The 13,757-nt window shown below is 37.4% G+C and overlaps 1 pseudogene; it reads left to right on the top strand.

The window, feature by feature from the left end:
* The first annotated feature begins 10,091 nt into the window (after positions 1-10,091).
* Positions 10,092-10,719, top strand: LOC103741371 (annotated as a pseudogene).
* The last annotated feature ends 3,038 nt before the right edge of the window (positions 10,720-13,757 follow it).

Below are 13,757 nucleotides of genomic sequence, written 5' to 3'. Positions count from 1 at the left end.
AGATACTATCCTGGCAGCAGCTTAATTCTTCATATAACTTCCCATATATTCCCATATAACTTTCCCATATATTCTTCATATAACTTTTGATACTTAAAATTGTATGAGATTGTGATCCTTGCTTCCATGGCATACTTTGGAATTAATGAAAAAAATCAATTAAAACACAGTATGAAATAAAAACAAAAACTATAAGGTATGTTTATGATGACTGGCACACAGAGGTCAGAAAGTAGACAATTCAGTAGACATCACTTTGATCCCTGCAATTGTAACTTTTCATGACTGTGCTTATATCTTGCACAGTGGAGTCAGTTTTTTTTTTGCATTATATAATTATGTTCCATTGTGTAATATGTTATTTCCTTCTGTTAGTTGCAAATCCAGTGTTTTGACTGATCTTGCCTTCTTGGATTTTTCCTATTTGTTTATAAAACTCTTCTATCTTTAGTTCTTATCAAAATTCTTTTTATTTTCTGTTGGTTTTCAACAAAGGTCTTTCATATTTGTTACTGTCCTTTTTTTGTGCCAATAAATATATAAGCCAAAATCCAATAAAGGTTCTAAAGTAATATTTTGGTATCTTAAATAAATTTAACTTTCTCAGAATTAATTGTATAGGTAAACATTTACTTATATGTTATTATCCCAGACATTTCTATTTTCAGTTTCTCTCATTGCCAAGAAATTTCTCTTCACACATCAGTCAAAATCCTGTACAAAAGTTGTCTTCTTTCCAGTTCCTGAATTTCTTTGTAGTTGAAATATCTGGTAATCATTAGTAGGAAAGTAATAGTTTTTTGAAACTCTCCCAACCCCTCAATGCATTTCAATTGATGAAATATGACCATGCCAGAGCTACTGTAGAATAACCCCTAGACTCTTTTCTGTTTTATAAAATGGCATGTCTATGATTTTATGCCTTCAAATGACATTTACTAAAGTCAGTCTACATACTGTATGATTCCAGTTCTCAAAGTTCAAAAACTCAATAGAACTAAAATAAGATTGCTGATTTATAAACTCCTAAGGTTATGCAGAAAGCTGCAATCTGCATGCATATGGATTTCTGGAGAAAACATTTACTGCTATGATTACATTCTCCTCAGCTGTGCAGTTGCTGCACCTATGCAGACTCACATTGCTGAGTCTGATGAAATATGCACTGAATTAATTATAAACAAGTAGAAAAAATCCCCTCATACTAAAAACAATCTAGAAACAATCATATTTTTTTACTTTAGATTTTGCTTCTTTTAAAATCTTTTGATTCACTTCCCACATGGCTCAGGAAATACTTTGGAAGAGGAGGTGAAAAGATTATAAGAGCCAGGGTTTAGAAAAGACTGCTGAGAAACAGTGCTTTCTGCACACCTCAGGGCTACTATATTTATAAACAGTGGCTGTGGTTGTGTGCACAAATACTACACAAGATGAAGCTAGTCAAAATTCCAGCACAGATGGGAGAGGGGCTCATGAAACTGAGTGCCTTCACAAAGCTGAGGACTTCTGCAGCTGGAGGAAGCAGAATCAGTTTCCTACAGGGAAGTGGCCTATATTTGGATGCCTATGGTCCAGTAGATAGCCCTACACCAATGCGCACATAAAGACAGCACTAACCAAACTCAGTGGACTATGAAAAAAGTACATAAATTTGGGAGAGGGATATGGCAGGGAGGGGCATCTGGGAGGCAGGGTTTTTTCTTATACCCACTGTACTTGTTGGTTCCCTGAGTCAGGCAAGCTTTGGATCGGCCTTCTGGCTATAGCCATATCTGTTGTCTCTCCATTGACCATATCTGGCTGTTAGGGGAGGCCCTTGTGGGAAAAACTGCCTTCACCCCTTGCATATCCTTTTTCAGGAGAGAAATTCACCTTATTTAATATTTGGGTATCCTTAACCACCCCGGGACAGTTTTTATTCTTTCTTTTGTAAACTGTTCTTTGGATTTTAATGCCTTCCAGAAATTCCTTAGTACAGGATTTTTTTTTTTTATCAATTTTTTTTCTTTGCGAATTTGGGATCAACATAAATCTTGACACATTTGTTTTTGAGTAACCCAAATGGACCATTTCTTCTGTCTGGTCTTTTTTATATCTCTTGTAGGGTGTTCTGTTATTCTACAGACACATTTTACATGCTGGTCAGAGTCACTTAGATCTGCTAAAGCCTCTCTCACTTTACAAAGATCCTGTCCCAATAAAGGATTTAGCAAAACCATTAAAGATCTATACCATTCTTGAGGTCCCAGTTGAATTAAGCTTTCCTTTATATCTCTGGTGAACACAGTCTTATTTGGCCCAGTGAACTGGGCATCATATATTGCTTTTCTCATGCCTAGTTTTCTCAGTAATAACTGTCCCTCCTTTATAGTCCTCCAGCTGCTGATGATCATGGGAGTCTCCCTTAGTGATGACCATGTATCTCTAATACCTTGCACAAGCCATTCTATTAGGGACTGCTTCTTCCTTTATTGGCCTAGGTTGAACAGCCTATGTCACAAGGATGGATGGGTGGTTATATAACTCAGCTGTGGTGCTTCTGAAGAACTTAGACTGACATTATTTTCTCCCATGTCCCATACCCTCATGAACCACATGGTGAGGGGCTCTCTGATCGCTTGTTTGTAAGTCTTTTCTAGTTCTAAAAGTTCTAGTGCAGAGTATTTCCTATCTACAGTACTGTAAGCTTTTTTCTCTTTTTGAATCAAAAGTTGAATTTGAGGGGCAGCTTTAGCTGCTTTTATTTTTAGGTTGTTTCTTTTTTCAGTACTATCTGTCTCTTTTTCTGGGTCCTTGAACTCCTGGTCCCAAAACCTTACACAAGTTAAAATGTCCCATTTTTTTTCTCTCTCAACCTCTGAGGCTGAAACTTAGCCTGCCAGCAGCTCCATGGCCTTTTCAGCTTCCTCTGCCTTGGGCAAATCTTTTATTATGCAAAGTGGCCACACCTCCTCTCTGGCTTCCTCTCTTGATTGTAAGATTTTTTCCAGGCTCTCTATAATCTTTTCAGATCCATGTGGTGGTAGATTCATTTTTTAGCAGCTGAGCTATTTCCCCATATTTACAACACCACGGTGGCCCTGGGATTTTTCCTTTGATTCCATCAGCATCTGGTGGCCTGCATCATTCTAATTACATATTTCATGATCAATTGTGAGATCCACATCAGCACCAACACCAGCTCCCTTGCTTTTCCCATGCTCCCACAGTTTGTCATTTCCGGTGCCATCCTACTAGACTATGCTAATTTGTTGCACTAAATTTTCCCCTTCCCACTCTCTGTTTGACCTGTCCTCACTCTCTCAGGGTCTCGTGTTTCTGACATGGATCAACAAACCAGCATAACACATTTTTATCTTGGGTTTCACATGGTTTATATGACATGAAGGAAGCAACTTACAAAAAGATGGATTTTCATAACTCGTGCATCATTCAAGCCCTGCCCACATCTCTGTTAGCTTTTGACCTTTCCCCATGGGCACTCAGTCTCTCCCCATGGTCTGTGAGTGCCCAGTCTTTCTTCCACACCCCTCAGGATGCCTCCACCATTCGCCCCATCAACTGCACACTTCCTGGTCCCAGTTCCAGACTGGCATACCCTTGGCTCTCTCTCTCTTCCAATCTCGCTTACACTAGCTCTGATGGAGGGTAAGCTCCACCCCTCTTCCCAGGGTGCCCCACACCTGCCTGTTGCCGATACTTTTCGGAGGAATGAGTAGTTTCCAGGCTACACCCTCCATGTAGGGATATCCCATTTAAACACTTTCCACTGAGCCTTCTCATCAGCTTGAAAAGTTAGTTTTATATTATTACATTTAGAAATTTATTTTGTTTTATGTGAAGGAGTGTTTGATGTACATATATGTAAGTAGACCATGGGCTTATAATGCCTGAGGAGACCAGAAGAGCATATTGGATCCCCTGGAACAGGAGTTATGGATGGTTGTTAAGCACGGTACTTGCTCTGGGAACTGAATTCAGGTCATCTGCAGGAGCATCTAATGCTCTTAACCACTGAGCAATCTCTCCATCTCCAATTTATTATAAAAATTAAAAAAAACCAGCATGGTCTGTGTTGACACATGTGAGTTTGCCATCTTTACGTAGGTCTTTAAATTTTCCCCAAATGTCATTTGTAGTCATAACTACTTATTTAAAAGAATTGCATTTCTTAGTATATTATTGAAATTTATATAAATCATTTTAGGTATGAATAAAAAATTGAACAATAGAACAAAATCATACTTTAATTTTTATTATTTCTATTTTACATGCATGCATGTATTGCCTGCATGTACATAAGTGCACATGTGTGCCTGCAGAGGTCAGAAGAGGGCATTGGATCTCCTGGAACTGGAGTTATGGACGATTGTTAGCCACCATGTGGGTGCTGGGAATTGAACCCAGGTCCTCTGAAATAACAGCCAGTGCTCTTAACTTCTGAACCATCTCTCCAGCCTTATGAAATCATACTACTGATATTACTGCTACCCAGTGCTTGGGAGATGGCTTGGTTATTAAAGCACATGCCTCACAAGCCTGAGGACCAGAGTTTGGATCCCCAAAACCCACATAAATACAAATACAGTGTGTGTGTGTGTGTGTGTGTGTGTGTGTGCGCGCGCACTATAATTCTAGTATTGGAAGGCAGAGTCGGGATTTCTGGAGCAAGCTGGCTAGCCAGACTTTCCATATGGTCAAGCTCTGTGTACTATCGAGAGAGTCTTTCTCAGTAAAGAAGATGGAGAGAAATGGAGAAAGAATCCTGATGTCAAAATGTAGAAAGAATCCTGATGTCTCTACTCTCAGCCGCACACACATGTACACCCACATACACAGATACTCAGACATAATAACACACACACACACACACACACACACACACACCAAAAACACATATCAGAAAAATTATTACTGTTAATTTATTTGCATATATTTTTTCATTTTCTAAGTCTTTCATATTCCCTGCACATCCAACAGGAAACGGTGACAGAGAGATATCCAGGAACTGAGAAGAGCACAGTCACATTTTAATTAAAAGAGAAAAACATTGTAATGTCATTTGAAAGGAAACAGTACTCTCTTTAGCACAATAAAGATCAAATACTTAAGATCTTAGAGTAGGGGGTACAATACACAAAAGTAGAAAGAGCCATTAGAAGGAAATGAACTTTCTTAGGATTGCACATTTGATGATGATGATGATGATGATGATGATGATGAAGATGATGATAATAATAATGATAATTCAGGGAATCTAAGGAAAACTAGTTATAGAAGACAATCCCAGTCTTCTTTATTCCCCTTCTACCTTCAGGATAGGAAATATTTCCCTCTATTCCATACCGGAAAAAGGGTAAGAAATGATATCTGTAACCCATGTCCCAGGTGGCTGGGCACATTTTCAGGGAACAGGAAAACTTAGAACTTGGTAGCTATTATGTTAATAGATGCATTTTTGTTAAGAAAAAGGGAGTAGATGAACTTTAGTATGGGATTAGAGTCTAGAAGTGAAGCTATGGTGAAAGGTGTCAGCAGATTAGAGTTTGGGGAATTATGACTATTCTCTGATAACCTAGGGAGCATCTATACATGTGTCCATGGGAGATAGAACAGTGGGTTTCCATGATTTGCACAGTACTTTGGGAGCAATTAGGCAAATGTTTTTGTTTTTAGCCCCTTCCATTCTTCATTAAAATTTATCATCTGCTTAAAGCGTTGAATGAAGCTTGAGGATGAGTTCACACAAGCAAGAGAGAGGAATACACCACATCCTGCTTTTATACACTTGTCAGTGACATGTAACTATGGCAGCTACAGTGTGTTTAATGTTGGTTGTTTTTAGTTATGATGGGATAGAGAAACAACAGGATTTATCTTCTTGCCTAGAGCACCTTATCCCCAATTGGTTGATAAATTAAATTCTTCTTTCACTTCATTTCCCCACTGAACATTTCTTCATGGGGCATTTTCCGATTAGGCAATACTCTTCCTTTATCCTCTTCCACATTTAGCATGGCATTATTTACTACCTCAAACCTAATGTTTCTGATATTCTATGACAATTGTCTATACCTCCATACTGCAATGTATAAGGGTAAGAACTCTTCCTAAGTGTACAGTTGACATTGGGATTTCTAGCCCTGGGACTGGAGGAGAGCAGGCACTTAGCTTGCATTGCTGGTTATGTCTGCCCCTTCACGTATTGAGTAATAACAATAACAAGTAGCACTCTAGTGAAGGGAGTGCTATGTGACATGATTGGGTTCCAGAAGGTTCACATATATTATAATTGGTACAACATATAGGTACTGTACAGAAAATAAAAATTAGGTACAGTTTTGTCTGCACCATATGTGACAGATGCTATTAGAAAAGATCTCAGTATTGCATAGAAGCAGAGTGAAATACCAAAATATTAAGTAAATTGTATGAGGTCACATAGCTAGGGGATGAAAAAGCTAGTATTTTAACAGAGTGGTATGACATCAGAGCACACATTTAGTTATGGTATTAGACTATCACCTAAAGCAATTCCCAGCCTCAATATTTAAAAATAGTCCATATAATTTTTTCACTTAAAGGAGACATTACCTTGTGAAAATTCTAAATAAATTCTCCTCAGGAATAACTTGTGAGGTAAGAAAGATGCTACCTTTATGAGAATTAGACTTTCATGCCAGAGGATAACTGTTTTCCTATTAGAAAATCCAAGGAAGTCATTTACCAAATAAAACCAAAGAAGTGAAGCAGGCTTAGGTTTTCTAAAATTGTTTTAGGCAAAGAAAGTGAGGTTGTAGTTTATTTGTTCTAGTCAAGAAAGCAATAGCTCTGTGGGATCATATTTCCAAATGGTAGCTGTTCCCCAATGAAAGAATAATTATGGGTAGAGAAAATTCCCATTATCTTCCAACTGAATCTTCCATTAAATCTGTCTTCCCTCCCTGTATTTTTTAAAATCACTTGTATAATGAGTGTGGAAACGTGAATCTAGCTGGTTGTATATAATATAACAAAAGGTAAGTTTGGGGTTTCTTACCCACTTTGCCACCTGTATGCTGAGATTTTGTCTCAAGCATGTGTAGGTCTTGTGCATACTGTTATCATTGCTGTGAGTTCATATGTCTGAAAAACAGTTTCATTGTGGCTATTCACCACCTCTGGCTCTTACTTTTTTTCCAGTCCTTATTCTGCATTGATCCCTGTCTTGGGAGGCTGAATTTTGATACAGTGCCTTATTCAAGGTTAAGCACTCTGCAGTCTCTTATTCTCTGCAGGTCATCCAGTTGTGAGTCTCTGTGATAATCACCATCAGCATGAGGAAACTTCTCTGGTGAGAGTTGAAAGATATACTAATCTATGGATATAACAGTAAGTTATCAGGAGTCAGTTTAATACTACACTCATTTAGCAGAACAGTAGTAGAAATTTCTCCCTTATGGCCTGTGATGAGCATAGCCACAAGTTCCTAGATCTGATATAGTTTTGAATCTTCTGATATGTGTGTTTCAATTGGAAAATCCATAGAGGCCAGCAAACTAAAAAGGGGCCATTGTGGGGGGCTTCATTGGAGGGGATGTAAAAGGGAAAAGGAGAATATTGAAGTAGGGAGGGGGGAATGGAGCAGGGAATGGGGTGGAAGGGCAGAAGAGGGAGTATGGGGAGAGGTAACGTTAAAGGCCTTTAGAAAAAGTCACTTGGCAACTTACCACTATAAAAGCTTCCAAAAGCATATACATATACAACATAAAAAGATTAAATGAAGTTACCCTATAATGGGAACATTGTTACTACCAAGTAACAAAGGCTAGTGCCCAATGTCATAAATGCATTCGTTCTTTTGAAACTGTTGACTGGGGTTCCATAGGCCCCCAAACAATAGTAGCCAATGCCCCTGCTCTTGGATATCCACCATAATTAATAGTAAGATCCTATTGCTGAAGACATTATATATGTGGACTGTAGAACAAGGAGACATCAGGTTGGTAGTGACCTAAAAATTTCACCTTTACTGACTAGTTTTCCTCATGCTAGATGGTGCTATGCATGCTACCAGAAAAGAAAAGTAATCATCAGCCGTTCCCAGCTGTGAATCCTGTGAGCTATAATAACAACTGGCTTGGCAAGATATGCCCACCGGTGCAGTAGTGACACAAATGTTATGTGAGTAACAAACCACTTTCTGATTGAATTTAAGATCTGTTTCACAAGATGGCGCCCATCCAGACAGGTTAGCATTCTTCCCATGGCTCATATAGAGTGGGAAGACTTTTTTTCTCTCTTTTTCTTTGAGTTCTTTTTCTTGGCTAGTGTTATTTTCTTTTGTGCTCAGCTTGCCTTCTGGATCTGCACTGCAGAATTAGGTGCTCTGACATTGTGAGGTTCCAGCTGTGTTTTGATGCTATGTATAGGATCCAGTCTGGGAGTCAGTTCCTCAGAGTGGGATTATACTTTACTAACTAAATTCAATTAATTCAGAATTTATGAGAAAGTGTTATTTATTATTTTTTTCTAGCTTCCTTCTATCACGCAATAGGACGAGAACCTAAAGAGAGGGGGCACTTCTATCTCAACACCTAGATTCAAAAAGTGAGTTTGGTTTACTTTAGAATTTTAACCCTCTTTACTTGCAGTCACTGGACCTCAATCATTACTATTTCCTGATCCCAGATCTCACAGGGGGTTTAGTCAAATTCCCTACTTTGTGTTTTTGTTGAAATTTTAGTCCACAGTGTCCTGTACTTTGTTTCTAAGCCTTATTATGCAATTTGTATTTTTCTCCTTTTCAATGATTTTCTGATTTTTCAATGGTTATTTTATAGGAAAATGGCATAATGATTATGAAGTTAATTCATCACACACCTATTTACCACTGGACTATATCTACAGCTTATAACTTATTGACTAAGATTTCAAATAGATTTTCAAGAATTTTGGTTGAAATTTACAATGCCATTTGTTTCGTGGGTCTTATAGTTCAGGACAAATCAATTCACTGGTCAGACCACAATTTTCTTTCATATACACTTTAGTCTCCTTTGAAAGGTGCAACAATACACCATAAGTAGCTCAGGAAACACACATTTATTTCCTGAAGTTTTAGGGGCTGGGAGATTCAAATCCAGATGCTGGAAGATTTGGTTCTGTGTAAAGACCCTCTTCTAATTTATAGATGTCCATCTTCTCACTGACATGTCTGTTCAGATGACCTCCTGTTTTTGCTGTAGGAGACAGAAATAAAAGGTTATCCTCTGACCTATACAACACACCCTGGCATTTATACACACACATATACATAAAATAAATACACAGATAAATGAATTTAAGAATATTTTTAAAAAGCTAAAAAAGAAAATTAAAAAATATTTTGGCTCTGGTCTTCCATTGTGAGGATGGCATTAACACTTATGACAGGGAACAGCCCCTTCACTCTGAAGAAAAATCATGGCTGACAGCTAAAAAAGGAACAAGACATTGTTCTTTGTTAAAGAACAAAATAGAAAAGTTTATTTTTCAATTTTAGGAGAGACTAAAGTGTTCCTCTAAACATCACCAAGTGATCTGGCATCCGTTACCCACATCAGAAGCAGAAAGAATCCAAGCCTCAGGGCACAAGCTTCTAGAGCTCTGGCCAACATGGGAGTGACTTAGATTGGTGAGTCAGCTCCTTTCCATGATTTCAATCGATGACAACAGGCTCGGGGAGGAAAGTGACACAGTGCTCAGAGCAGCACAACTCTCAACCACATGAGGAGACAAATATAGCAATTCTTCATTAGTAGGAAAACTGTACCTTTGTTCTTATCAAAGGCTCCTGAGTTAGTCACACAGAGTGGAAGATGAGTCACACCTATGATTTTGTGACATTTCTCTCTTTTGTTCTTCCTGCTTGAAGCGACAGTATGAGCTCAGAAATCTAATTATCCTTTGCTGACGAAGTGAGATGAAAGCAAGTTCAGAGTAAGGAATTTTTCCTTTAAACTCAGCTCAGATTGACAACTCTTGTGGAGGATGGGGCCTGCCCTAGAGCACTGGAGTGCTCCAGGTTATATTCAAGATCTTCCCATGACTTTGGCTTTCTGGGTAAAATGGCAGAGTGCTATTATAGCCTTTTACTGACCAGATTCAGCCCATCTGGCAAATTTGTCTAGATCAAATATGCTTTGGCTGGTGTAGCTGGAGAGGCTCCTTCAATGGGAATTAAAGTTGCAAATGGTGTGGTATTAACAAATGAGATGAAACAGAATCCCTCCTGTGTGATTAGTAAAGTAAACACAAGTAGAGCCAATTAGCAAGCATTGGCTGGTGTATTACAGCATGCGTCTGCATGGAGCTTGATAACTTGCTCAGCAATTCTATTTCATTTTCCAAGAAGCCATTTCTACAATTCAGCTGGTTCAGAGATTAGCTTCTGTGATGTAAGAAAATACCCAACCAGGTGGTGTTCTTCCATCTGGAGTTTCTTCACTTATTTATGGTTGGAATGAGGAATGACTACATTTATTTCAATCAGATCCATCTGGAGCATATTTTGCCTGGAAGATCACAGCAATGAGAAAGAACTATGTGACTGGGAAAACTTTCCTTAAGAACAGATATAATGAGGATCTAGAATCTGAAGATACCACATGTACAGCCATCTTAACCTTAAAGGAAAGCCATGAGGTCAAATGGTAGAAGACAGAAGTTGGGATCTGCAATCCAATTTTCAGATAATCTACTGACATATACTTAGAGTATCTTCAGTTTTCAGATCAGATTTTCTTCTTATTTTAACCTGGTCTAATAGAGTGATGTTTAAAAATGGTAATAGTCACAATGAACTGTCAAATCCAACCTCAGCTTTTCAGGAGTTAGTGAAGTTTTAACATAGTTATTTCTTACTCTTTAATCACAGTTAACATCTAGAAATTACACAGCAAAGCAGAATGATGAAACCACTCTAGTTTTCATATATTTTTGTTATTAGATCTCATTGCTTCTTTTGCTACCAGATGGTATCTATGTTTCCATAAATCAAATTGCTGATTTTGGTATTCATCACTGGTTTTAGAACTGTATCTGTAGATACTCATGGATACATGAAACAAGGTAGAATTGTAGGTATTATGCACCATCAAGTGGGGATCAGGGAGATTCTTGAGTACTCTGTGGGATTGTATTAAAACAATAAAATGCTAAGAAAAATTGGTCTCCCCTGGGAGATATGTAAATAAATATACCATGGTTTGCTGGTAAAAAAAAGTATCTTCCAATTAAAAAAATTAAGGAATCCTATCTTTTGGGTTTGGTCATCTGAGAACAGTAACCATTAATCTTTGACTGACAGGAATAAATACATTTATGTCATTAATCTCTAATATGACATTTATTATTATATATTAATATGTATCATTAAAGAAATTTTTTTCTAGGCTTATTGTATTAGTTAGCATTTACTGTCAACTTGGCATAGGCCAGAATCAACTCAAAAAGAATCTCAGTTGGTAATTATCTTTACCTGGTTGGTCTGTTAACATGTGAGACTTCTGTATAAGGAAATTGCTAGGCATGAGCTGGTGAATAAACTAGAGAACAAGCCAATAGGCTCCTTCCCGCCATGGTTCCTGCTTCCAGGTTCCCTCCCAGACTTCCCTCAGTGATAGATTGTGACTTGAAAGTATAAACTAAATAAACCTTTCTCCCCCCCCCATTTGCTTTGATCAGAGAGTTTTATCACAGCAACAGAAATCAAACTAAAATATTTATATATTAGATTAACTAAATACTGTTGCTTCCTGCTAGAAAGTCTGTGTTGTCTTGTTTTGATTTTATCAGTGACTTTTTAAAAATACTTTTTTGAATGTTTGCAAATTTCATGCAATATATTTTGATCTTATTTAGATCTCCTCCCCTATCTGCACCCCTCTTAGCCTACCTCCACTGGTTTTCATGAACTCTCTCATGGTAATGCCTATTTAGCCAAGTTTATGTCCCCAAATGTCCTTTGGTGTGTGTCTATCATCTGGAACCTGGTTAATCCATCTAGTGTCACATCCTTAGAGAAAACCAACTTTCCCTCTCCCAGTAGTTATCGATTGCAATAGTTCCTAAGCTAAGGTTGGGGCTTCTTACTCACTTCCCCACCTCTGTGTTTGGATTTTGTTTAGCTTGAGCTTGCATGGGTCTTGTGCATGCTGTTATTGTTGCTGCAAGTTCATGTGAGTAACTTAATGATTTATCTTTACTCAATAGACTGGTATTTCAACCTTTACATCCCTATTTTAACATTTAGTTTAGCAATTCTATGAAATCGAGACATAGTATTTAGTATTGTACCAAAAGTTGTGTTCATTAGACACTGGTATTCATACACCTCACTGTTTAGACATTGTAACCAGATACAATGTTCATTTATTTGTTTGTTTACTTTTTAAATTAATGAATTAATGAATTTTTATTTTATGTGTATGAGTTTTGCCTGCATGTATGTAAGTGCACCCAAGTCAGGCAATACCTGTGAAGGTCAAAAGAGGACACTGGGTCCCATGTACCTGTAGCTGCAGATGGTTGATAGCCATAATGCTGGGCTGGGAATATAATTAGGGACTTCTGGATGAGCAGCCAGTGCTCTTAACCACTGAGCCATAGATGTCTCCAGCCCTCATTTATATATTGGTTATTTGTTTTGAACAATATATTGAGAACAAACTGTGTTTATACATGTGCAGAGCATAATGAACAAGAGAGACATAGCTCTATTTTCAGTACATATAACTCTAGCTACTTTTGTTTTTGGAAGCAACAATGTTTTGTTGCATAACTACTTGAAATCTAAAAGTATAAGGCATGCATATAGAATTATTTTTCAATATATATGTTAGAATTTGAGTAGTAATGCCATTAAGGTAATCAATTATAGGAAGAAACTATGCTATTCAAAGGATGGTGATATAATAAAGAATAGGACCCAAGAATTAGAGATTCACTTATTTTTATTTCTGCACATATAAGATTTTTAAAAAGACAGAAGTTTGTTGTCATAGAGATATATCTTGGTTTATTTATTTTATTGTATGTATTTTAAATATTTAATTATTTTATTTTATGTGTATGTTTGAATGCCTGTATGTATGTTTGTGTCCTGACTGTATGCCTATTGAAGCCAGAAGAGAGCATCAGATCCACTGGAACTGGAGTTACAGGCAGCTGTGAGATGCCATGTAGGTAGTGGAAACTGAATCCAAGTCTTCTGCAAGAACAGCAAGTGTTCTTAACCACTGAGCCACTGAACTCTCCAGCTCTGAGTTTTATTATATTTTCATTAGGCTATCTCTATTTACTCTGGAAGTCTATGTTGAGTCTCAGTAAAATCTGCCCAAAACTTCAAAAATGCAGTTTAACAGTTTAATTTTTTAATGGATCATGCAAGGATAATTGGACACCTTCTCATACCATAAATGAATATAGTGAATATTATATATCCGCCTCACCAGGGTTGCACCACATTCTCGATTCCTCATAGTACAGATTCTTTGCCATTGCTCATAGAATGTAGACTCTGGAATTTTCTATTTTCAAACCCAGAGATTAGCTAATGACTCAAATTATTTCTTTATTCAAAAAGACATACAGGTCAATCAGAATTTTTATGTGAATCAAACTAGGAAATATAGGAAATACAGGAAATATAGAGAGAAGAGGCAGGCATATAAAAAATAATCTACAGAATTGGATTGGGAAGATAGCTCAGTTTTTGTGAAAGCATGAGGAAC

This window comes from Nannospalax galili, unplaced genomic scaffold (genome assembly GCF_000622305.1).
Source record: "Nannospalax galili isolate Female #2095 unplaced genomic scaffold, S.galili_v1.0 scaffold139, whole genome shotgun sequence".
NCBI classification, from domain to species: Eukaryota; Metazoa; Chordata; class Mammalia; order Rodentia; family Spalacidae; genus Nannospalax; species Nannospalax galili.
This window is presented reverse-complemented; position numbering and strand designations above follow the sequence as displayed.